The 27,023-nt window shown below is 45.2% G+C and overlaps 1 protein-coding gene across 3 annotated transcripts in view; it reads right to left on the bottom strand.

Annotated features, from left to right (window-relative positions):
- Nucleotides 1-27,023, bottom strand: part of LOC141273833 (gastrula zinc finger protein XlCGF66.1-like) — an 80,372-nt gene that overhangs the window by 48,307 nt on the left and 5,042 nt on the right. For 2 of the 3 annotated variants that reach the window (XM_073686238.1, XM_073686239.1), the window contains exon 2: nt 1,789-1,883. The exons of the other annotated variant lie outside the window; for it this stretch is intronic. The gene's annotated coding sequence lies outside the window, so the exon portion shown is untranslated. The remainder of the gene's footprint in view (nt 1-1,788; nt 1,884-27,023) is intronic. 3 annotated transcript variants of the gene reach the window in all.

The raw sequence follows: 27,023 nt of genomic DNA on the forward strand, positions 1-27,023 counted from the left end.
GTGATTATATCTCTATGTGACAATCATGAAATTATAATTAAGAGTGCAGACAAGGGTGGAGGGGTAGTAATTATGGATTGGGCATGGTACCTTGGGGAAGGTATACATATTTTGGGGGATCAGGAATATTATCAGAGATTGGATTCAGATCCATCCACGTTTATATTCTTGAATTATAAGGAATTGATAAAAAAGCACATATAAAGGGGATTCTTAATAAGAAAGAAAGAGACATTTCCTGGATATATTTTTTTTTCGGGTACCTTTCTTCCATTTCCTCCCCAAGATACATAAGGACGCAACCAATCCCCCGGGCCGTCCTATTATCTCTGGTATTAATTCAATATCCTCGAATTTGTCCCATTATGTGGATCTATTTTTACAAAAATATGTTCTGACCCTTGATTATTATTTAAAGGATTCCTCGTAGTTGATTAAAATTCTTAGGGAAATGACTCCCCAAACAGATTGTTTGCTGCTCACTTTGGATACGAGTGCACTACATAGCAACATCGCTCATGATTTAGGTTTACAAGCGGTTGACCATTATCTTAGTTCTGATGCCTCCATGTCCAAGGAGCAGAAAGAGTTCCTTTTAGAGGCTATCAGCTTTATTTTAAATAATAATGTTTTTACTTTTGAGAGTACTGTTTATCATCAGAGAAGGGGCTGCACGATGGGGACTAGATTTGCCCCAAGTTATGCCAATTTATACATGGGGTACTTCAAATCCATCTTCATCGCGCAGTCCCACCTGTCTTTGGGCCATATTATTCTCTATCGTCATTACATTGACGATTTGATCTTCCTTTGGAAGGGCCCCAAAAATACAGCCCTAGATTTCATTGATGACCTAAACAAGAATCCATGGGGTTTTGTTTTTACAGCTTCCATTTCGGACAGTAGCCTCCAGTACTTGAATCTTATGTTACGTTTGGAGGAATCAGGGATAGTGTCCACATAGACACACTTAAAACCTGTGGATGTCAACAGTTACCTTAGGTTCGATAGTGGGCACCTCCCTAAGTGGATTACCAATGTTCCATATGGTCAGTACTGGAGAGTCCGTAAAAATTGTACAAAGGACCAAGACTTTGTGCTTGAATCTGGGATTCTCAAAAATAGGTTTATTCAGAAGGATTATCCCAAGAGATTGTTAACAGATGCATACAATAGAACCAAGCAACTCACACAAGACGTATGTATTAATAAAATTCAATCTTCTAAAATTATTGATAAAAAAAGTACTGAACTCACTGAGTGGAGTTTAGTTATTACTTTTAATCAATCACGTGCGAGTGTGCAGAAGTTGTTGAACAAATATTGTTTTATTTTAAAATCTGATCCAGTTCTCTCCAACCATCTTCCTGATAAACCACAAATTATCTATAGGAGAAACTGGAATCTATGTAGTTTAGTGTCTCCTAGTAACATCTCTTTAAAACCCAAATCCAGTAAAGAACTATCTACACATAACAATGGTTGTTTTTCATGCAACACGCCAAAGAGCCTATGCTGTAGGACGATTATGAACGGGGTTACTACCTTTTGTTCACAGACAACGGGTGAAACCTTTTCTATTAACTGTCAGGTGAGTTGCCAATCCACGTATGTTGTATATCTACTACAATGTGCGTGCGATCTTCAATATGTAGGCCGCACAATACAAACGATGCATGCTCGGCTCAATAAGCATCGACACAACATATGTATTGGTTATCAATTGCATAGTATCTCAAAACATTTTAGTACTTAGCATCAGAAGGATCCAAGTTTTTTGAGACTTACCATAATAGATCAGGTAGTTGACACTGTCCAGGACCAATATAGTAGCCTCATCAATAAGGAGAGTTTTTGGATCTTCAAGCTTGGTACACTAACTCCTGAGGGATTAAATAGATAATGTGGTCAATTAGGGCATTTTTTATGGTTTTTAGTTTTTCCATTTTCCGGTCTTCATAATTTTTATGTTTCATTTGTTTTTTTGTTTGTTTTTTTATCAAAAGTTATTGTTATTTAATCAGCATTATTATTATGTTATATTGGGTTTTTTTATGTATAGATTTTATGGTTTTATTTCACATGTTTTTTACTTTATTAATTTTATCTTGATTGATTTTCTGATGGCTCCCTGCCAGCATACAAGGGGTGCTGTGACCTCATTCAGTGCATTTCTTTTATTGGTTGGTGGTTTCTATATAATATGTCATTTCCCCTTCCCATTGTTATATCACCTGAGGAAGGTAGCAATTCGCTACCGAAATGCATTGTGGTTTAATAAAAGGTTTGATTTTTACTGCCCTTGCCCCTGTAGATTCTGTGCCCTAGCGCTCTAACCAGACCGCTTTTCCAATTTTGCATCTTCACATCCCTGCCTCGAGGGTACGCAGCAGGAGCTGCGCTGGGATGTTTTTTTCCACTTAACGTTCATCTTTGAGGACCTGCGGTGACGCTTCCTTGGACCGCCCCATCACATGACTGACTAATCACGTGACCGGACACAACCTTGCAGGACCTGCAGTGACACCCCCCCGGATTGTTCACGTGACAGGTCTGTGGATCACAGGACCGGATCCAGGAAATACCCACACGCTAGCGGCAACGCTGTACCTCCGCTGTGGAGCGATTCACTGAGGTTGTGCAGGGGTGCACAACCTAATGAGGTGAGAGGCCAACTTGCCTTACTTATTGTTTCCCCCACCATTGACCACTGGTACTTTTCATTGCGCTCCTTTCTTTTTCCTCTCCTGTATATACAGCAGAGTCTCAGTGTATCCTATGTGATGTATATACAGCAGAGTCTCAGTGTATTTTATCTGATGTATATATAGCAGAGTCTCAGTGTGTAACATACCTGGTGGCGGGCTTGCATGGTGCACCATCTCTCACCATGCAAGATCGCAAACTTGATCATCAGTCCAGTCTGCTAGCCTGGCTTCTATTCATGCTGTCTGTTTGTCTCTGTTCTGACTGCTTAGGGCGGCGGCCCGGTTACTTCCTGTTTCTTGTAGCTGCTGTGGGCACACCCCTAATGCGTCCTCAGCCTATTGCTGTCTGTCACTGGATATTTAAACCAGCTCCACCTGGAAACTGATGCCTGAGCAACTCTATCATTCAGTGTGCTCCTTGACTCTGAATGTGCCAGGTCCTGTTCTGTTCTTGTCTGTTTCCGCCACTCTGGGGACTGTATTCCCAGACTGGCTCCTGTATCTCTTTCAGTAGCAGTTCCTGTCTGAACTGTATCCAAGCCTGTTCATCCCGCATTCTAGGGGCCGCATATGTTATGATCTGCTACAAGCACTAAGGAAAGACAGGAGATCTGTCCCTACAATAGAACTAAGCTAGATCCCTACGATGCAACGGAGAACCTGATCCTGCGATCAGACCCGCTAAAGTCCTCGGCTAGTCTGAACGAAGACCTATAGATGTGAGGGAAGGGATCCCTACAAGAACTAGGGACTGGGAGAAAGATGGACACCTCCTAGCAGAAATAGTAGCAGAAATAGGACAAACAAATAAAATAGAACATAGAGGTCCGAAGACCTAGCAAAACTGACAGAGAAAGGTAACAGAGTACCAAGCTAGCTCAAGAGTAGAAATTACAATGAAGTCCAGCAAGGCCAGGAGGGCGGAGCCGGATTAAATAGGCAAAAATGGTCATGTGACCAGCAAACTAGAAAAAAACTAACAGGAGAGTTCTAACAGTACCCCCTCTTCTAAGAGGATCCTCCGGATCCCCTAGGCCCGGGCTTATCAGGAAACCTCCTGTGAAACGCTCTGACAAGTCTGGAAGCAGAAAAATCATCCGCCCTCACCCATGAGTTATCCTCAGGTCCGAAACCCTTCCAAGCGACGAGATACTGCAAACTCCCTCTATACCGTCTAGAATTTAGGATGCGGGAAATTTCATATTCCCCGTCCTCCACCACCGGAGGAACAGTGGCAGAGGCGTCACCATCCGACACATCAGCTCTTTTCAACAGCGAAACATGAAATACCAGATTAATCTTCCAGGAGGTAGGAACCTCAAACCTAACAGCAGATTGGTTAACTACCTGAAGCACCTTAAAGGGCCCTATGAACTTGGGACCCAATTTTTTAGAACGAATCCTCAATCGCAGATTCTTAGAGGACAACCAAACCATGTCACCAACAGCAAACAAAGCCTCTTGCCATTTCCTATCAAAGTACCTCTTAGATTTTTTGTTAGCCTCCTGAAGATTACCACGCACATCCGTCCAAACTCTCTCCAAATCACCGGAAAAACTCTCCTCCTCAGGCACAGCCGATACCAATTTGGAGAATGACCCAAAAGACGGATGTCTCCCAGAACAACAAAAAAAAGGCGAACACCCAGCAGAAGAGGACGTATGGTTGTTAAGAGCAAACTCAGCAAGTGGCAGAAACTCAGACCACCCCTCTTGATTGACTGCCACAAAACAACGCAAGAACTGCTCAACATCCTGGTTCTTTCTTTCTGTCTGGCCATTAGACTCAGGATGATATCCGGATGAAAACGACAAATGAACTCCCAACCTGTCACAAAAGGCACACCAAAAACAAGCCACGAACTGAGGTCCCCTATCAGAAACAATGTCAGTAGGAACGCCATGTAGTCTGACAATTTCCTTGACAAAGGCCTTAGCGAGTGTCTTAGAGCAGGGCAGTTTGATGAAGGGAACCAAGTGACACATCTTGCTAAAACGGTCCACGACCACCCAGATGACCGTGAAACCCTCAGATGTGGGAAGGTCAGTAATAAAGTCCATAGCCAGATGTGTCCAAGGTGCACTAGGAACCTCCAGAGGGCAAAGCAACCCCGCAGAAGGAGCATGCGAAGACTTAGATCTAGCACACACAGTACAATGACGCACCCACTTAATGCCTTCCTTCTGCCATCCAGGCCACCAAAAACTGCGACCCACAAGTCTCTTGGTCTCAGAAATTCCTGGATGACCTGCCAACCGAGACTCATGACACTCAACAAACAAATCTCTCCTAAAGGTCCTAGGCACAAACAACCTCCCATGGGGAGTGTTAGATGGGGCAATCTCCTGAGCTTTAAGAATCTCATCCTCCAAAACGGAGTCCAAAGCAGCAATCACAACACCTTCTTGTAAAATGCTCTCCTCCTCCTCAGCACCGACCATGGGAGAAAAGCTGCGAGACAAAGCATCAGCTTTAACATTCTTGGTACCCGGGATGTAAGTAACGGAAAAATTAAACCGCGAGAAAAAAAGTGCCCACCTAGCCTGACGGGCATTCAAGCGCTTGGCAGCATCAAGATAGATCAGATTTTTATGATCAGTGAAAACCTGAATGGGAAATTCAGCACCTTCCAAGAGATGACGCCAGTGTTCAAATGCGAGTTTAATCGCCAGCAATTCCCGATTACCAATATCGTAATTAAGTTCAGTCTCAGAAAATTTTTTTGAAAAAAAGGCACAGGGATGTACTCCATCCTTATTTTCCTGAGACAACACCGCACCGACCCTCACAGAAGAAGCATCAACCTCAACCAAAAACGGCTTAGTCACATCAGGCTGCATAAGGATGGGAGCAGAGGTGAACCTCTCCTTTAGAAACACAAAAGCTTCAATGGCCTCAGAAGTCCACTGAACCGCATTAGCACCTTTCCTGGTGAGATCGGTCAATGGTTTGACAATAATAGAATTTTTTTTTATGAATTTTCTGTAATAATTGGCAAAACCCAAAAACCTCTGTATCGATTTTAAACCAATAGGCCTAGGCCATTCCTGCACAGCTTGAACTTTAACCGGATCTATCTCAAAACCTTCACTGGAGATAATGTAACCCAAAAAACTAATTCTCTGTACAGCGAACTCACATTTCTCCAGCTTAGCAAAAAGCGAATTGTCAATTAATAACTGTAATACCTCACGTACGCTTCGCCAATGAGACTCCAGATCAGGCGAATAAATCAGAATGTCATCCAAATACACCACCACATTTTTGCCGATCAAAGGTCTAAGGATGTCATTAATAAGATTCTTAAAAAATGCTGGAGCATTGGTAAGACCAAAAGGCATAACCAGATTCTCAAAATGACCCACAGGAGTGTTAAAAGCAGTTTTCCATTCATCACCCTCCATCATGCGCAACAAATTGTATGCTCCCCGGAGATCAATTTTAGAGAACCACTTGGCCCCCACTAACTGGTTAAACAAATCAGGAATCAATGGCAGTGGGTAAGGATTGCATACAGTAATTTTATTAATCTCACGAAAGTCCAGATAAGGACGTAAACCGCCGTCATTTTTTTTAACAAAAAAAAATCCAACAGCCACAGGAGACTTGGAAGGCCTAATGTGACCGGCGGCCAAGCTTGTCTGTATGTATTCCTCCAAAGCCTTTCTCTCAGGAATAGTAAGATTAAATAAACGACTTTTAGGAAGAGTCGCTCCAGGGACAAATTCAATGGTACAATCATAGTCTCTATGGTGAGGCAAAATTTGCGATTCCTTCTCAGAAAAAACTTTCCAAAAATCCTGAATAGCTACAGGTAATTCCCCTTTATCCACAGCAGCAATGCGCCCGTTACAACACTTGTCATAACACTTAGGGCTCCAGGACTTAATTTCATTGGTAGACCAATCCAGTACAGGATTGTGCAATTTTAACCAGGGTAGCCCCAACACTACTGGAGAAGGCAAATTATTTAATACTACCAAATCCAAATTCTCTTGGTGAATACCATTAATAGTGAGGGGAAATTCACAGACCTTGTGAGTAACACTCTTTAAGGGAGAGCCATCGACAGAAACCACAGCAATAGAGGATGACAAAGGTTTGGGTTTTAATTTAAGTTTTTCCAGGAATCCCCCATCAATCACATTCAGAGTAGAACCACAATCCACAAATACCCGAAATTCAATTAATTCTTCCTGAGCAGTGGTAGTAGCAAAAAGAAGTACACCCTTAGTATTTAAACAGGCTATACGAGAGTAACTGACCTTTTTTTTTTCTTTGTTCATACGAAGCACACAGTTCTTAATGAAATGATCAGATTTTCCGCAATAAAAGCACAAACCTTCAGAACATCAGCGGTCTTTTTCCTGAGAGCGGCGTGACATCGCCTCAATCTCCATCGGCTCACCAATGTCAGTACAAATCCTCTCAAGACTCGGAGCTGACATGGCAGAGGATTTACTCTCATTAACCCTTGCACGCAGTCTCCTGTCCACCCGTATAGCTAATTGCATTGCCTCCTGCAAGTTTCCAGGTGAAGGATAAGCAATCAGCAGATCCTTAACCCTTTCACCTAGCCCCGCAAGAAATGAACTTTTCAAAGCTGAATCGTTCCACTCCACCTGAGCAGACCACCGACGGAAGTGAGTACAATAATTTTCCACATTACCTGATCCCTGCCTCAAACGTCTTAATTCAGACTCAGCAGATGAGACACCATCAGGATCATCATACAACAGCCCCAAAGCAGAAAAAAAACTATCCACTGATCTAAAGCACGGATCACTAAGTTGGAGAGAAAAGGCCCATCCCTGAGGTTCTTTGCGCAAAAGTGACATTATGAACCCTATGCGCTGTGATTCATCACCAGGGGATCTGGGTCTTAAACGGAAATACAATAAACAAGCATTTTTAAAGGAAAAAAAATCTTGTTGTTCACCAAAAAATAGATCAGGCAGACGTACCTTCGGCTCTACAAAATGTGCTCCAGGGCAGCTACTCACGTGTTGTTGGAGCTTGACCACCTCCAGAGAGAGTCCCTGCAAGCGTTGAGCCAAATCCTGAACCGAGACCATGATGGAAACTGGGGGTCTTTCCTTAGAGAATTTTTTTTTTTTTTTTTGGTCTGGACTTACTGTTATGATCTGCTACAAGCACTAAGGAAAGACAGGAGATCTGTCCCTACAATAGAACTAAGCTGGATCCCTACGATGCAACGGAGAACCTGATCCTGCGATCAGACCCGCTAAAGTCCTTGGCTAGTCTGAACGAAGACCTATAGATGTGAGGGAAGGGATCCCTACAAGAACTAGGGACTGGGAGAAAGATGGACACCTCCTAGCAGAAATAGTAGCAGAAATAGGACAAACAAACAAAATAGAACATAGAGGTCCGAAGACCTAGCAAAACTGACAGAGAAAGGTAACGGAGTACCAAGCTAGCTCAAGAGTAGAAATTACAATGAAGTCCAGCAAGGCCAGGAGGGCGGAGACGGATTAAATAGGCAAAAATGGTCATGTGACCAGCAAACTAGAAAAAAACTAACAGGAGAGTTCTAACAGTACCCCCTCTTCTAAGAGGATCCTCCGGATCCCCTAGGCCCGGGCTTATCAGGAAACCTCCTGTGAAACGCTCTGACAAGTCTGGAAGCAGAAACATCATCCGCCCTCACCCATGAGTTATCCTCAGGTCCGAAACCCTTCCAAGCGACGATGTCCAGCAAGGCCAGGAAGGCGGAGCCGGATTAAATAGGCAAAAATGGTCATGTGACCAGCAAACTAGAAAAAACCTAACAGGAGAGTTCTAACAGCATACCTAGATCTGTTATCTGTGTTTTCTTGCCTGTCTGTCCGCCTTCCTGGAGGCTGTATTTCCAGGCCAGTCTGAACACGCTCCTAGCCTGTTCGTTCCGCCTTTTCTGGGGGCCGCATACCCAGACTCGCTCCTGTATCTCGCTGCAGTGTCAGTTTCTGTCTGAACACTCAGTTCCTGTCTGAACACTTTCCTAACCTGTTACCTGTCTTTCTCTATGTCCGTACCTTCCCTTTTTCTGCAGAGTCTGAACCTGCACCTAACTCCTACTCGTTGTCGCTGTACTTCCGTTTGTGAGTTTAGAGTCGACTCGCTACTTCATTGCAAGTATCTTGTGTGTATCTGGTTCCGCCTTTTCCTTCCAGTCTGTTCCGTGTGAACAGAGCCCTGTCCCCTCTGATCTGCCTTGATCACCGCTCCGGCGGTTCTTGCCTGCTCTGCCTTGCTCACCACTCCGGTGGTTCTTGCCTGCTCTGCCTTGCTCACCGCTCCGGCGGTTCTTGCCTCCTCTGCCTTGCTCTCCGCTCCGGCGGTTCTTGCCTGCTCGGCCTTGCTCACTACTCCGGCGGTTCTTGCCTGCTCTGCCTTGCTCACAGCTCCGGCGGTTCTTGCCTGCTCTGCCTTGCTCTCCGCTCCGGCGGTCTCGCTCTGCTCTGCCTTTGCTCACCACTCCAGGTGGTCTCGCTCTGCTCTGCCTTTGCTCACCGCTCCAGGCGGTCTCGCTCTGCTCTGCCTTTGCTCACCGCTCCAGGCGGTCTCACTCTGCTCTGCCTTTGCCCACCGCTACAAGCGGTCTCGATCTGTGCTGCCTTTGCTCACTGCTCCAGGCGGTCTCGCCCTGCTCTGCTCCTGCTCACCGCTCCGGCGGTCTCACCTGCTCTGCCTTTGCTCACCGATCCAGCGGCCTCGCCCTGCTCTGCTCTTGTTCACCGCTCCGGCGGTCTCGCTCTGCTCTGCTTGTCTACCGCATCTGCGGTTCTGTTCCTGAGTCCCAGTCTGTAGTGGACCTTATCCAGTCTGTGCTCCAACCTGCTAGTGCCTCCCTGTCGGCACTCCAGCCGTGCTTGCCAGTACTCCCAGCCTGCATACCAGTCGTGCTTATCAGTGCCCGCCTGTCTGCATACCTGCCGTGCCTGCCTATACCCACCAGTCAGTGTGCCAGCCTAACCTGCCTGTTCCTGTATTCTCCGGTGTGGGTCAACAGCCGTGTCCGGGGTCTGACCTGGAGTAGCACCTGGTCCCTCTGCTCGGTTCCTCCCTGGTGCACCGGCGTCGTTAGCCGTCGTGCGACCTTGGTCGGATCGGGTAGATACTTAGTTACGCCCCTCCAGGCACTCTCCGGTTCATGGTCAAGTGGGATCACTAAACGCGCACACGCCAGTCAGTCCGGGCGTGTGCATAACACAGTGTCTTGTATGTGATGTTTATACAGCAGAGACTCAGTGCAAGTGTATTCTATGTGATGTATACTGCATTCTTGGTGTCTCCTACGTGATGTATATACATCAGTCTGTGTGTCTCCTATGTGATATATACTGCATATTTCCCACTGCTTGAGTTATATAAATGTTACGTGAGTGATGAATTTCCCACTTTAAGAAGATATGTAGTTTTATATATACAGGTGCTTCTCACAAAATTAGAATATCATCAAAAATTTTATTTATTTCAGTTCTTCAATTCAAAAAGTGAAACTCATATTAAAAAGAGTCATTACAAACAGAGTGATCTATTTCAAGTGTTTATTTCTATTAATATTGATGATTATGACTTACAGCGAATGAAAACACAAAAGTCATTATCTCAGTAAATTAGAATTAACAAAAAACACCTGCAAAGGCTTCCTAAGCGTTTATAAAGGTCCTTTAGTCCGTTTTAGTAGGCTCCACAATCATGGGGATGACTGCTGACTTGACAGATGTCCAGAAGGCAGTCATTGACACACTCCACAAGGATGGTAAGCCACAAAAGGTCATTGCTAAAGAAGCTGGCTGTTCACAGAGTGCTATATCCAAGCATATTAATGGAAAGTTTAGTGGAAGGAAAAGTGTCGTAGAAAAAGGTGCACAAGCAACAAGGACAACCACAGCCTTGAAAGGATTGTTAAGAAAATGCCATTCAAAAATTTGGGGGAAATTGACAAGGAATGGACTGCTGCTGGAGTCATTGCTTCAAGAACCACCACACACAGACGTATCCAGGACATGGGCTATAAGTGTCGCATTTTTGTGTCAAGACACTCATGACCAATAGACAACACCAGAAGCGTCTTACCTGCCCCAAGGAGAAAAAGACCTGGAATGTTACTCCATGGTCCAAGGTGTTGTTTTCAGATGAAAGTAAATTTTGCATTTCTTTTAAAAATCAAGGTCCCAGAGTCTGGAGGAAGAGTGGAGAGGCCACAATCCAAGCTGCTTGAGGTCTAGTGTGAAGTTTCCACAATCAGTGATGGTTTGGGGAGCCATGTCATCTGCTGGTGTAGGTCCACTGTGTTTTATCAAGACCAAAGTCAGCGCAGCAGTCTACCAAGAAATTTTAGAGCACTTCATGCTTCTCTCTGCCGACAAGCTTTTTGGAGATGGAAATGTCATTCTCCAGCAGGACTTGGCACCTGTCCACACTGCCAAAAGTACCAATACCTGGTTTACACACAACAGTATCACTGTGCTTGATTGGCCAGAAAACTTACCTGACCTTAATTCCATAGATACAATGTCCACTTTAGGACATGATCAGAAATCAAACATCAGAATGATGTCAGTTTGAGGCTAAATACCCTGTCTGAGAACTGATTTTGAAAAGCGACTTTGACAAGCGACTTTGATAAGGGACTTTGATAAGGGACATTGATAAGGGACTTTTACAACTGTAATAATAATAATAATATTAATAATATTAATAAAAAAAAAGTCACTGTTCGCTGATGGGACTTGAACCCAAAACTCCCACTTATTAAACCTGACAGGGCACACCTGTGAAGTGAAAACCATTTCTGGTGACTACCTCTTGAAGCTCACCAAGAGAATGCCAAGAGTGTGCAAAGCAGTCATCAAAGCAAAAGGTGGCTACTTTGAAGACCCTAGAATATAAGACATATTTTCAGTTGTTTCACACTTTTTTTGTTAAGTATATAATTCCACATGTGTTAATTCATAGTTTTGATGCCTTCAGTGTGAATGTACAATTTTCATAGTCATGAAAATACAGAAAAATTTTTAAATGAGAAGGTGTGTCCAAACTTTTGGTCTGTACTGTATATATACAGGACAAGAGGAGTGGTACTGTGCAGTGTATATATACACAGCACAGGAGAAATAGTACTGTGCAGTGTATATATACACAGGACAGGAGAAATGGTACTGTGCAGTGTATATATACAGGAGAAGTGGTACTGTGCAGTGTATATATACAGGAGAAGTGGTACTATTGGTACTTTACAGTGTGTTGATACAGGACAGGAGAAGTGGTACCGTGCAGTGTGTATATATAGGACAGGAGAAGTGGTACCGTGCAGTGCATGTATACAGGACAGTAGAAGTGGTACTGTGCAGTGTATATATTCAGGAGAAGTGGTACTGTGCAGTGTATATATACAGGAGAAGTGGTACTGTGCAGTGTATATATACAGGAGAAGTGGTACTATTGGTACTTTACAGTGTGTTGATACAGGACAGGAGAAGTGGTACCGTGCAGTGTGTATATACAGGACAGGAGAAGTGGTACCGTGCAGTGCATGTATACAGGACAGGAGAAGTGGTACTGTGCAGTGTATATATACAGGAGAAGTGGTACTGTTGGTACTTTACAGTGTGTTGATACAGGACAGGAGAAGTGGTACCGTGCAGTGTGTATATACAGGACAGGAGAAGTGGTACCGTGCAGTGCATGTATACAGGACAGGAGAAGTGGTACTGTGCAGTGTATATATTCAGGAGAGGAGAAGTGGTACTGTGCAGTGTATATATACAGGACAGGAGGAGTGGTACTGTTCAGTGTGTATATAGAGGACAGGAGAAGTGGTAATAATAATAATCTTTATTTTTATATAGCGCCAACATATTCCGCAGCGTTTTACATACATTACCATCGCTGTCCCCATTGTGGCTCACAATCTAAGTTCCCTATCACTATTTCTTTGGAGTGTGGAAGGAAACTGGAGAACTCGGAGAAAACTCATGCAAACACGGGGAGAACATACAGACTCCTTGCAGATGTTGTCCTTGGTGGGATTTGAACCGAGGACCCCAGCGCTGCAAGGCTGTGCAGTGTGTATATATAGGACAGGAGGAGTGGTACTGTGCAGTGAGTACTATATATTGGACAGGAGAAGTGGTACTGTGCAGTGTATATACACACAGGACAGGAGAAATGGTACTGTGCAGTGTATATATACACAGGACAGGAGAAATGGTACTGTGCAGTGTATATATACAGGAGAAGTGGTACTGTGCAGTGTATATATACAGGCCAGTAGGAGTGGTACTGTGCAGTGTATATATACAGGAGAAGTGGTACTGTTGGTACTTTACAGTGTGTTGATACAGGACAGGAGAAGTGGTACCGTGCAGTGTGTATATACAGGACAGGAGAAGTGGTACCGTGCAGTGCATGTATACAGGACAGGAGAAGTGGTACTGTGCAGTGTATATATTCAGGACAGGAGAAGTGGTACTGTGCAGTGTATATATACAGGACAGGAGGAGTGGTACTGTTCAGTGTGTATATAGAGGACAGGAGAAGTGGTAATAATAATAATCTTTATTTTTATATAGCGCCAACATATTCCGCAGCGTTTTACATACATTACCATCGCTGTCCCCATTGTGGCTCACAATCTAAGTTCCCTATCACTATTTCTTTGGAGCGTGGGAGGAAACTGGAGAACTCGGAGAAAACTCATGCAAACACGGGGAGAACATACAGACTCCTTGCAGATGTTGTCCTTGGTGGGATTTGAACCGAGGACCCCAGCGCTGCAAGGCTGTGCAGTGTGTATATATAGGACAGGAGGAGTGGTACTGTGCAGTGAGTGCTATATACTGGACAGGAGAAGTGGTACTGTGCAGTGTATATATACACAGGACAGGAGAAATGGTACTGTGCAGTGTATATATACACAGGACAGGAGAAATGGTACTGTGCAGTGTATATATACAGGAGAAATGGTACTGTGCAGTGTATATATACACAGGACAGGAGAAATGGTACTGTGCAGTGTATATATACAGGAGAAGTGGTACTGTGCAGTGTATATATACAGGCCAGTAGGAGTGGTACTGTGCAGTGTATATATACAGAAGTGGTACTGTTGGTACTTTACAGTGTGTTGATACAGGACAGGAGAAGTGGTACCGTGCAGTGTGTATATACAGGACAGGAGGAGTGGTACCGTGCAGTGCATGTATACAGGACAGGAGAAGTGGTACTGTGCAGTGTATATATTCAGGACAGGAGAAGTGGTACTGTGCAGTGTATATATACAGGACAGGAGGAGTGGTACTGTTCAGTGTGTATATAGAGGACAGGAGAAGTGGTAATAATAATAATCTTTATTTTTATATAGCGCCAACATATTAAGCAGCGTTTTACATACATTACCATCGCTGTCCCCATTGTGGCTCACAATCTAAGTTCCCTATCACTATGTCTTTGGAGTGTGGAAGGAAACTGGAGAACTCGGAGAAAACTCAAGCAAACCCACGGAGAACATACAGACTCCTTGCAGATGTTGTCCTTGGTGGGATTTGAACCGAGGACCCCAGCGCTGCAAGGCTGTGCAGTGTGTATATATAGGACAGGAGGAGTGGTACTGTGCAGTGAGTACTATATACTGGACAGGAGAAGTGGTACTGTGCAGTGTATATATACAGGAGAAGTGGTACTGTGCAGTGTATATATTCAGGACAGGAGAAGTGGTACTGTGCAGTGTATATATACAGGACAGGAGAAGTGGTAATAATAATAATCTTTATTTTTATATAGCGCCAACATATTCCACAGCGTTTTACATACATTACCATCGCTGTCCCCATTGTGGCTCACAATCTAAGTTCCCTATCACTATGTCTTTGGAGTGTGGAAGGAAACTGGAGAACTCGGAGAAAACTCAAGCAAACACGGGGAGAACATACAGACTCCTTGCAGATGTTGTCCTTGGTGGGATTTGAACCGAGGACCCCAGCGCTGCAAGGCTGTGCAGTGTGTATATATAGGACAGGAGGAGTGGTACTGTGCAGTGTATATATACACTAGACAGAAGTGGTACTGTGCAGGTGAGGAGAGGAACAATCAGAGAAAATGTATAATAGAAACAAGTCACCAATTCTGCATTTATCACCCACTCCTGGTTTTGGTTCTCACTCCTGAGAGAAAACACTGACCAAATACTGATAGTGGGGCCGTGGCCATAAGCTGAAATCTGAATAGCTGAATTGCAGAACATTGTTCCTGGTGTGTGTGAGGTCACATTTATTTTCTTTCACGGACAGCACTTGGACCGAAAATACAGTTGTGTGAACATAGCCTGATAATACGATATTAAGTATTAGCAGTTGAGCAAGCAATAAATAAATTAGGAGCATTGGAAAAAAGTTGTTTGCCCACCTCTTTTCCACATGCATAGATCCACATCACATGTGGGGCAGGAGATGACAGGCAGGGAAGGGGGTCTTTATTTCAGTCTATGAAGTGGATGTGATAAACTACAGAGCACAGCAGGGAGCACTGAGGGGGACTAGGTGTTGGGGGGGGCTTAACCCTTACATGTCCTGCTCAGGAAATACAATACAGCAGAATAACATTCAAGCTCAGCGCAAAGGGGGTGGTAAGGGTTAACTTTCACAGATAGAGATAGGTGAGAAGTAGTGATGAGGTACTTGCCCAGCATCTCAGTACTCAGATGCTTGGAGCTTGCCCAGTACTTGCGAGATACTCGGGCGGGAGCTCGGATCTCTGCCCTACATGTTTGGTGCACTTTACAGAGCCAATGAACATGCAGGGATTGCCTGCCACTCACTGTAATGCTGCAGCCATGTTGGTTGTGGCATTACAGTGATTGGCTGGCCGCACAGCGTCATCAGGTCTATATCAACTGGCACCGCCATGCTCGTCACAGTCACTCCGCAATCAGACAGTGTAGGGAGAGCTGCTGCTGAGCTAGGGAGAGATTTGCTTGTTTATTAGGCAGAGTAGGTAGAACAGAAGTATATTACACATATCCATCTCAACAAACAGTCCTTCTGGGGACTAATCCATCTGCAGAGATATCAGGCAGGCAGTGTATATAGCAGACTGCAGTGCATATAGCACAAGAGGCTCCATTCCAGTTCTGTCTGCTACTGTTAGACATTTCTAGACATAGTCTCAGGTATCAGGGGCCAGGAATAATCTTTTTGGGATCCTAATCCTCATTATTAGCTTAAAAAGCAATCCAGAGAACAACGTTTATCTGCGCCATTTGTTTGTTGGCACTGCAGAAAACTGTCAAATTACAGCACTAAAAATCCAACTATTTAAAACTGTGGTTTGTACGTCACACAGATCAGATATAATTACGCTGAAAATATTGCCATTTCTGGCCTCTATTAAAATTTTGTTGCAGTGTGTCAGTGAACGCTATTGACACCAGTTTTCTGTTAAAAATAGTTACCTACAGGCCAGGTATTTAAAACTGTGGATTGTCCGTCACATGGATCATATATAATTATGCTAAAAATATTGCCATTTCTGGCCTCCATTTAAATTTTGTTGCAATGTGTCAGTGAACTGATTGACACGAGGTCGGCGCTGTTAAAAATAGTTACCTACAGGCCAGGTATTTAAAACTGTGGTTTGTCTGTCACACAGATCACACATAACTTCGCTCCAAATTGAGCCATTTGTAGTGATCGTGGAAGATATTGTCCTTCATTTAAAATGGGCAAGGCGCGTGGCAAGGGACGGGGAACTGGACGTGATGGTGATGATGCATGCAGAGGCCGAGGCCAAGCTGAAATTGTGCCACAACAAACACCCACATCTTCTCGCCTGACCTTCCTGTCCCAATTCCTAGGGGACCGCAGCACACCACTATTGAACCCAGAGCAATGTCAAAAGGTTGTTGGTTGGATAGCGGATAATGTTTCCAGTCACTTTGCCACCACCACCACCCTGTCTTCCACACAGTCAAGTCTCAGTAGCCGTGACACTGGACTGCATAGTCCTCACCCTGATCCTCCTTCCTCCCACCATGCAGAGTGCCCGGAGACAACTGATCACAAATTTGGACACTCCGAAGAGCTGTTCACTTTTCCATTTATAGATTTGGGCCTCTCACCTGGTCCACTTGAAGCAGGGTAAGAGGAGATCGCATGTAGCGATGCCCAAATATTTGAGCAGCCACGGTCACACGAAGGCAACGGTGGGAAAGTGTCACAATAGGTGGACGATGATGAGACACAATTGCTAGAAAGTCAGGAGAACCAGGGTGCGGAAGTGGAATACGAGGTTGGTGGATGATATAGTAACTGACCCAACCTGGCAGAAGGACATGCAGAGCGAGAAGAGCAGCACACAGGGGGATGGAGGCAGAGCACCCCAACAGGCAGGAAAAAGCAGCGTGGTGGCCGCAGACAGAAGGCAGTCAATAGCTTCCCGTAACACCAACACGAAGGAAGTTGCCAGTACAAAGGTGAGGTCTTCCCGAGTCTAGTTGTTTTTTAAAGACTCTGCCGATAACCCCAAAAAGGCCATTTGCACCACCTGCCAGGCCAGCATCAGCAGGGTTGGCAAAACTACCAGCCTGACCACCACCAGCATGATCAGGCACATGGCAGCAAAGCACCCGACTTTGTGGGCCGAACCCCAGAATCCAGGAACAGTGTCTGCAGGTAGCACCACTGCTTCTTCTGCTGTTGTGCATACAAGGCAATCCCCTGTCCATGGAGCGTGCCTCCTGCCCTGCACATGTCATTGCACACTCTCAAGTAGCAGCATCAGGAAGCACTTCCACGTCCTTGGCCCAGCGCAGCGTTCAGTTGTCCATACCCCAGTCCTTGAAATGCAAGCGCAAATACGCAGCCAACGACCCACAGATCACACTACTAAATTCCCAAATTTCGCGACTGCTTGCGCTTGAAATGTTACCTTTTAGGCTCATGGAGACGGAAGCATTCCGCGACCTGATGGCGGCGGCCGTCCCTTGGTACTCTGTCCCCAGGCGCCACTATTTCTCCCGGCGTGCCGTCCCAGCATTACACAACAAGCATGTGTCCCAAAACATTAGCCGTGCCCCCAACAACGCAGTTACCGGGAAAGTCCACCTAACCACGGACACGTGGACAAGTGCTTGTGGGCAGGGACGGTACATCTCGTTGACGGCACATTAGGTTAACATAGTGGAAGCCGGGACCCAGTCAGACCTTGGGAGGGAACAAGTCCTCCCGAAGCCAAGGATTGCGGGCCCTAGGTCAATCAGGGTTGCCCCCAGAGTCTACAGCTCCTGCACCTCATCCTCCTCAGCCTCCTCCTCATCTTCAGCCTCCATCTCCGAAATGACCACATCAGTTACAAGCTGGAAGCACTACAGCACTGCCTTGGCCAAGCAGGATCAGGCTGTGCTGAAGCTAATATGCTTAGGTGACAAACCGCACAATGCTGAAGAGTTGTGGACAGCTCTGAAAGAGCAAGCAGATCTGTGGCTCACACCGCTGAACCTACAGCCAGGCATGGTCATGTGTGACAATGGCCAAAACCTGGTGGTAGCTCTGAGGCGAGGCGAGCTCACACACGTACCATGCCTGGTCCATGTGCTTAACCTCATAGTTCAGCATTTTCTTAAATCCTACCCGGAGCTGCCGGATCTGATTGTTAAAGTACGCCGCCTGTGTGCCCATTTTAGAAAGTCAGCTACAGCTTCTGCAGCCCTTGCCATGTCTCAGCAGCGTTTGCAGCTTCCGCCTCACAGACTGTTGTGTGATGTCCCCACGCATTGGAACTCTACACTGCAGATGTTGGGAAGGATTTGTGAGCAGAAGAGGGCAGTTGTTGAGTACCAGCATCAACAAGGCCGTCGGTATTCAGTTCAGACTCCACACATAAGACCTCAGGAGTGGACATGGATGTCAGACATATGTACCTTCCTCCAAAACTTTGAGGACTCCACTTAACATATTTCCCAGGAAAATTCAATTTGGTTTAGTTTTTGTATGTTTTATTGTGAGCCTGTAAAAGTGGCGTAATACCTCTGACAACGTTGTTGACAGCAGTGACCTGAGAGTCAGAAATGCTTCCAGGGGTCTTCCTCATGCTGTTCCCATGTCATTTGAGAACATTTCCATTGATTTGGGCAATTTTTAGGCCCTCTGCAGACCGCTGGGGGGAGCCGCCCGAAAAATGCTTGAGTTTCCCATCCATAGACTTACATTGGGCTCGTTGCTCGGGTTGAGCACTCGAGTATTCCAATGTGCTCGACCCGAGCAACGAGCACCAGGGAATTTTAGTGCTTGCCCATCACTAGTGAGGGTATGAGCAGAGTATGTGGTGGGGCAGTAGAAGAGCAGTTTGGGTAGCACATAGAATATCCCATCAGAATGCTGCATATAGTGGAGGTGAGGGGAGCACATCACTGCTAGAGTCATTCACCTCACCTACTGTATCCTCACCCATCCCTTGTAGATTGTGAGCCCTCGCGGGCAGGGTCCTCTCTCCTCCTGTACCAGTCGCTGACTCGTTTTTGTTCAAATTATTGTACTTGATGTTTGCTATGTATACCCCTTTTAAACATGTAAAGCGCCTTGGAATTAATGGCGCTATAATAATAAATAATAATAATTCACTAGGAATACTAGTGTTATCTCCTATCTGCCAGGAGAAGACTCAAGAGATGCAGACACTAATAATTAGCTGCTTTCACAGAGTATAAACTACAGTCTGAACAAGGATTCAGCACTGGTGCTGTGAGCTAATCACCACTGCAGATACACAATGCCTGCTCCCAGCTCCTAGCTATTTAATACACTCAGGGTATGTGCCCATGATGCAGAAATGAAGCGGAAAATTTCCGCTTCATTTCTGCATGTCCTTGCCAGTAAAAACGCATGCGGATTTTAACATGCGTTTTTGAAGCGTTTTTGACATGCGGATTTGCCATGCGTCTTTCTAATGCATTGAGTAGGCAATTCCGCATGCGTAAATGCACAAATAATAGACATGCTGCGGATTTTTACGCACATAAAATCCGCTGCGGAAAATTCCGCAGCATGGGCACAGAACATGCGGATTGTCATTGGGGACCATGGGGCACGTATTACCAAGCGTTTTTCAAGCATTTCCGCAGCAGAAATTCCGCAGCAAAAACGCTTGAAAAACGCATCATGGGCACGCAGCCTAAAAGGTTCCAATTAGAAGCTACTTGCCCATTATGTGTTACGCTCGCGCCCGGACTGACTGGCGTGAGCATGATTAGTGATCCCACTGTACCATGAACCGAGGAGTGCCTGGAGGGGCGTAACTAAGTACCAACCCGATCCGACCAAGGTCGCACGGCGGCTCAGTCGTGAACCAGGGAGGAACCGAGCAGAGGGACCAGGTCCTACTCCAGGTCAGACCCCGGTCACAGCTGTTGACCCACACCGGGGAATACAGGAACAGGCAGGTTAGCTGGTATGCAGACAGGTGGGTACTGGCAGGCACGGCTGGTATGACAGCAGGTGGGTACTTAGCAGGCACGGCTGGTATGAAGGCAGGTGGTTACTGGCAGACACGGCTGGTATGCAGACAGTCGGGTGCTGACAGGCACGGCTGGAATGCAGACAGGCAGATACTGGCAGGTAAGAACTCAGGCTGGATAGGGACCAGTACAGACTGGGATACAGGAACAGAGCCGCAGGTGCAGTGAACTAGCAGAGCAAAACCGCAGGAGCGGTGAACAAGCAGAGCGGAGCAAAACCGCAGGTGCGGTGAACAAGCAGAGCGGAGCAAAACCGCAGGTGCGGTAAACAAGCGGAGCAGAGCGGAACCGCCGGAGCGGTGAACAAGCAGAGCAGAACAGAACCGCAGGTGCGGTAAACAAGCGAAACAGAGCGGAACCGCCGGAGCGGTGAACAAGCAGAGCAGAACAGAGCAGAAGGTGAAGGCAGACAGAACAGGGCTCTGTTCACATGGAACAGACTGGAAGATACAGGAAGATGGTAAGAACACAGGAGGTAGATACGGAGGCAGGGAAAGGGGACAAGCAGAACCAGATACACACAAGGTACTTACAATGAAGTAGCGAGTGGACACAAAACTCACAAACAGAAGTACAGAGACAACGAGTTGGAGTTAGGTGCAGGTTCAGACACTGGAGGAAAAGGGAAGGTACGGACATAGAGAGAAACAAGTAAAGGGCTAGGACACTGTTCAGACAGGAACTGAACCGGGAACAAGATACAGGAACGAGCCTGGGAACTCAGCCCCCAGGGTGGCAGAAACAGACTAGAAGTCAGAGATACAGGTAGGGGCCCTGGGTACTCGGCCCCCAGGGTGGCGGAAACAGACTAGAAGTCACAGGTACAGGAAAAGTCCCTGGGTACTCAGCCCCCAGGGTGGCGGACAGACTAGAGTCAGGACAGGACCTGGCACCTCAGTTGCAAAAGACAAACTGAGTGAAAGTGTTGCTCAGGCACCTCCTACTGGGTGGAGGGGGTTTAAGTATCCAGTGACTCACAGCAATAGGCTGGGGACGCATTAGGACTGTGCACACAGTAGCTATAAGAAACAAGCATAAAGCCGCGCCGACGCCCTAAGCAATCAGACAAGAGACAAGGACAGAGCAGGTACTGGAGCAAAGAGTGCTGCATGGACTGACAGGTAAGATTGCGGTCTTGCATGGTGGGAGGTGTTGCACTATGCAAGCACGCCGCCAGGGATGTTACATTATGTGTGCTGTGAGCAGCAGATGGAGGTTGTAGTCCCAGCTTTCCTCCTCCTGACTCCCGAAAGCTCCTACACAGAAGCTTGAGAGGCAAACAAGGAACTCAGCAGCCTCCACCAATGAGAAGGCAGCACAAAGGGGGGATAACAGACCTACAGTCGGAATGTTCTAAACTCTCAGAACTCTGAGTTGTCCAGTCATTTTGTTTATTTATCTACCATAAAGACAAGTAGATGAACAGATAACCTCAGACTCCACACAGAATGCATGACTCACTGATACACAATGAAAATATATATTTTTGTACCGCGTGAGCCAGTAGATAGAAAAATATTTAGATTTGAGAGTCCTCAGTGGTTGATACATTTTAATGGCTAACTGAAAAGATGGTAACAAATTGCAAGCTTTTGAGACTACGCAGGTCTCTTCATCAGGCTAGTATAACACAAAATCTGAAGAGTCACATATTTATATACAATAAGACACAGAAATAATGCAATAATTTCATGTCTTTGATGCTGTGATCAGGGGAACAGAAATGCTGGGCTACAGGTAGATCTATTCTTTTTTCTTTTATTGTGTGGCAATGATGATTCATCCTTGTCCTAAGTTTTTGCCCTGTCTCCCCTACATAAAGACCCCCAGCTGGACATTTGGTACATATAATTAAGTACACTACATTAGATGTGATACAGGTGAAAGTACCTGGGATCTTATAGTCCTGATGTGAATTGGGGATCTTTATCTTGTCTGTGGTTGTTATAAACAGACAGATTTTACATTTTTTCCGGTTGCAAGGAAAGGTACCTGTAGCTGGTGGAGAGGACAGGGAGTTCTGACAATGATGCTTCTTAGATTTGGGGGCTGCCTGAAACACAGAAGTGGGGGATCTAGAAATATGGATTGTAATCGGGCATCTTTTTGTAGTAAGGGTTGTAGTTTCCGTGCAGCTCTCCTTAGCGCCTCCAGGTTTGGATTGTAGGTGACTACTAGAGGCACCCGGTTGCTTTCTTGTTTGGTTTTGTAATGTAGGAGGCGATTCCTTGATATTCTGGTGGCTCTTGTAATCTGGTTCTCAATTCTTGGATGGTAGCCCTTATTCAAAAAGGTCTTTCTGAGGCCATCAAGGTGTTTGTCTCTATCCATAGGGTTGGAACATATCCGATTGTATCTGATGGCTTGGCTGTAGACAATAGAGTTTTTTATGTGTTTTGCATGGAAACTGTCCCATTTAAGGTATGTAGGACGGTCGATTGGTTTCCGGAACAAGGATGTCTCTATTTCATTGTTCTGTAACTTGATGATGGTGTCCAAAAAGTTAATTTCAGTACAGTAGTTGAGTGTTAGGCTATGTGCCCACGTTGCAGAAATGAAGCAGAAAATTTCTGCTTCATTTCCGCATGTCCTCTCTCGGAAAAACGCATGCGGAATTCCGCGCGCGTTTTTCATGCGTTTATCGCGCGTTTTCCACATGCGGAATTGCCTTGCGTTTTTAATGCATTGCACAAGGCAATTCCGCATGCAGAAATGCAAAATTAATGAACATGCTGCGGATTTTTGAACGCAGCATAAACGCTGCAGAAAAATCCGCAGCATGGGCATAGGACTTGCGGATTCTCATTGGGGACCATGGGGTGCGGATTAACAAGCGTTTTACAAGCGTTTACGCTGCGGAAAATCCGCATCAAAAACGCTTGTAATCCGCAACGTGGGCACGCAGCCTAAGGTTGATAGTGGGATGAAATTGATTAAAGGGTTCATGAAACGTCTTCATTCAGCTGTTGCTCAGACCCAGTCCAGAAATATAGTCAATGAAACGATAGTAGGCCAGAGACCTGATGGGACATGAGGACAAAAAGTCACTTTCAAGCTTGGCCATGAAAAGATTTGCGTACTGTGGAGCCATTTTACTTCCCATTTGTGGATTTTGGGGAGCATATAGAATGTCCCTATTCTTGGGCTCTCTGGTATCAGGTCATCGGCTCTTATGGATTCGTCAGGCAGACACGATACCAACTTGTTTAGTTCCTTGTAATAGTCCTGTGTAGGGTCAGACTCCAGCTTTTTGTAGTAGCGCGTGTCCATCAGTTGTCTGTTTGCTTCCTTCATGTAGTCTGATGTGTTCATCATCACTATTGCACCACCCTTGTCAGCAGGTTTAATGATGATTTCTTTGTTGGCTTTCAAAGATTGTATGGCCTTTCTCTCCTGGGCACTGATGTTAGATGCTTGTCTCCTGTTGGTGTCTAAGATGGTGGATTTTATCACGTGTCTGAAGGAGTCTATATATGTATCCAAATGAGGGTTGCCTCCAGGTGGAGGTGTCCAATCTGACCTCTTCTTGGTTGTCAACATCCCTTTTCCTTCAGTTCGGGTGGGTTCTTAGTCTTCTGTAGCATTGAAGTATTCCCTCAGGCGCAGTCTCCTGAAATCATTTTGTTCAGAGTTGAGATTTCCTCAACTGAGTTTATAGCTCAATGGTTAGTGTACTGGCCTCTAAACATGGAGTTTTGGGTTCAAGTCCCATCAGTGAACAGTGACTTTTTTTTAGCATTACAGTTGTAAAAGTCCCTTATCAAGGTCACTTGTCAAAGTCAGTTCTCAGGCAGGGTATTTAGCCTCAAACTGACATCATTCTGATGTTTGATTTTGATATCTGGTCATGTCCTAAAATGGACACTGTACATAGAGAATCTATGCGGTATTGTCAAGAGGAAGATGAGAGACAAAAGACCCAACAATGCAGACGATCTGAAGGCTGCTATCAAAGCCACCTGGGCTTCCATAACACCTCAGCAGTGCCACAGGCTGATCGCCTCCATGCCACATTGCCGCATTGATGCAGTAATTGATGCAAAAGGAGCCCCGACCAAGTATTGAGTGAATTTACTGAACATACATTATCTAATTTACTGAGATAATGACTTTTGTGTTTTCATTGGCTGTAAGCCATAATCATAATAAATAAACTTTTTGAGGATATTGTAATTTTGTGAGAAGCACCTGTATCTGTGTTTGGTACAACTTACTGCAGTGATCAGTTCTTTACAAAACTTATCATTCCAAAGAGCCAACTGCGCTCCAGACAGACACAAACCTGGAAGAGCAGTTAAAAGTCGCAACATCATTGATAACACCTGACAGACAGACGCATCAAAGAGAAATTAATTGTTTGACCAAATATAGCAGGATCATTTGTAGATTGACAATTTTGCACGGCCCCCGAATTAGATTATAAATATCCAAATGGCCCAAAGCAGAAAAAAGAGGTTCCCCTCCCCTGATATATACAGTGGGGAAAATAAGTATTTGATACACTGCCAATTTTGCAAGTTTTCCCACCTTCAAAGAATGGAGAGGTCTGTAATTTATATCGCAGGGACACTTATAATAATAATAATAATAATCTTTATATAGCACCAACATATTCCGCAGCGCTTTACAATTCGGAGGTTCATATACAACAGTCATAAGTAACATAGCTAAAGATAGTACAATAATTAAAGCAAAGATAATGATGACCCTGCTCGCAAGAGCTTACAATCTACAATGAGGTGGGGGGTGACAAAAAGTACAATGGCTTATTTACAATGATGGTCCTACCATCTTGAGGGGATGAGGGACAGATAAAGGCTGGATGAGCTCGTCACCAGCCAGTATTTGTAGTGCTGGTGACTGTGGTAACTTCAACTGTGAGAGGTAGAATCTAAAAATAAAATCCAGAAAATCACATTGTATGATTTTTACATAATTAGTTTGCATTTTGTAGCATGAAATAAGTATTTGATACAATAGAAAAACAGAACTTAAATATTAGGTACATAAACCTTTGTTTGCAATTAGAGGTCTGACGTTTCCTGTAGTTCTTGACCAAGTTTGCACACACTGCAGCAGATATTTTGGCCCACTCCTCCATACAGATCTTCTCTAGATCTTTCAAGTTTCGGGGCTGTCATAGTTACATAGTTACATAGTTTATAAGGCCGAAAAAAGACAAGCGTCCATCCAGTTCAGCCTATTTCTTGTGCACTGCAGCTATTCCGCAGCGTTGATCCAGGGGAAGGCAAAAAAAACCCATGCGATATAGGCCAATTTACATCATTGAGGAAAAATTCACTTCCCGACACCAATCTGGCAGTCAGATTAAATCCCTGGATTAATTAACTGTCACTAAGCATAAGGTGTAATTTTATTGTTCTCAAGAAAGGCGTCCATGCCTCTCTTGAACTCTTTAAGTGAGTTGGACATCACCACTTCCTCTCCCAGAGACTTCCAGAGTCTCACGGCTCTGACCGTAAAGAATCCCCCTCTATGCTGGTGCAGGAACCTCCTTTCCTCCAGACGCATAGTGTGCCCCCTCGTCTTTGTCACCATCCTTGGTATAAACAAGTCATGGGAGAGATCTCTGTACTGCCCCCTGATGTATTTATACATGTTTAGGAGGTCTCCCCTAAGCCTTCTCTTTTCCAACGTAAATAGGCCTAATTTTGACAACCTCTCTGGGTATTCTAGTCCCTCCATTCCCTTTATTACCTTAGTTGCCCTCCTTTGTACCCTCTCTAGCTCCAATATGTCTTTCCTGAGCACCGGAGCCCAGAACTGTACACAATATTCTAAGTGCGGCCTTACCAGCGCTTTATACAGAGGAAGAACAATGTTCTCAGTCTCTGGGCAACATTGAGTTTCAGCTCCCTCCAAAGGTTTTATATTGGGTTCAGGGCTGGAGACTGGCTAAGCCACTCCAGTACCTTGAAATGCTTCTTATGGGGCCACTCCTTAGTTTCCCTGGCTGTGTGTTTCGGGTCATTGTCATGATGGAAGACCTAGCCATAATGCATCTTCAATGCTCTTACTAAGGGAAGGAGGTTGTTGACCTAAATCTCACGATACATGACCCTATCCATCCTCCCTTCAATACGGTGTAGTCATCCTGTCCCCTTTGCAGAAAAGCACCCCCAAAGTATGATGTTTCCTCCATCATGCTTCACGGTTGGGTCAGTGTTCTTGGTGTTATACTAATCCTTCTTCTTCCTCCAAACATGGCAAGTGGAGTTGATACCAAAAAGTTCTATTTTGGTCTCATCTCACCACATGAGCTTCTCCCATACCTACTCTGTATTATCCAGATGGCGTGAGCAGGGGGACCTTGCGTACCCTGCAGGATTTTAATCCATGACGGCGTAGTGTGCTACTTAAGGTAATGTTTGAGAATGTGGTCCCAGCTCTTTCCAGATCATTGACCAGGTCCTCCCGTGTAGTTCTATGCTGATTCCTGATCTTTTTCAGAATCATCCTTACCCCACAAGGCGAGATCTTGCATGGAGCCCCTGTGTTTCTTCCATTTTCTAATAATTGTGCCAACAGTTGTTGCCTTCTCACTAAGCAGCTTGCTTGCCTATTGTCCTGTAGCCCATCTCAGCCTTGTGGAGGTCTACAATTATGTCCCTGGTGTCCTTAGACAGCTCTTTGGTCTTGGCCATGGTGGAGAGTTTGGAGTGTGAAAGAGTGTGTGGACAGGTAATGAGTTCACATAGGTGCAATTAATATAGGTAATGAGTGCAGAGTAGGAGGGCTTCTTAACCCCTTTCTGATGTATGACCTAATAGTACGT

Source organism: Phyllobates terribilis, unplaced genomic scaffold (assembly GCF_046119375.1).
Source record: "Phyllobates terribilis strain yellow unplaced genomic scaffold, ASM4611937v1 Scaffold_5__5_contigs__length_657084704, whole genome shotgun sequence".
NCBI lineage: Eukaryota > Metazoa > Chordata > Amphibia > Anura > Dendrobatidae > Phyllobates > Phyllobates terribilis.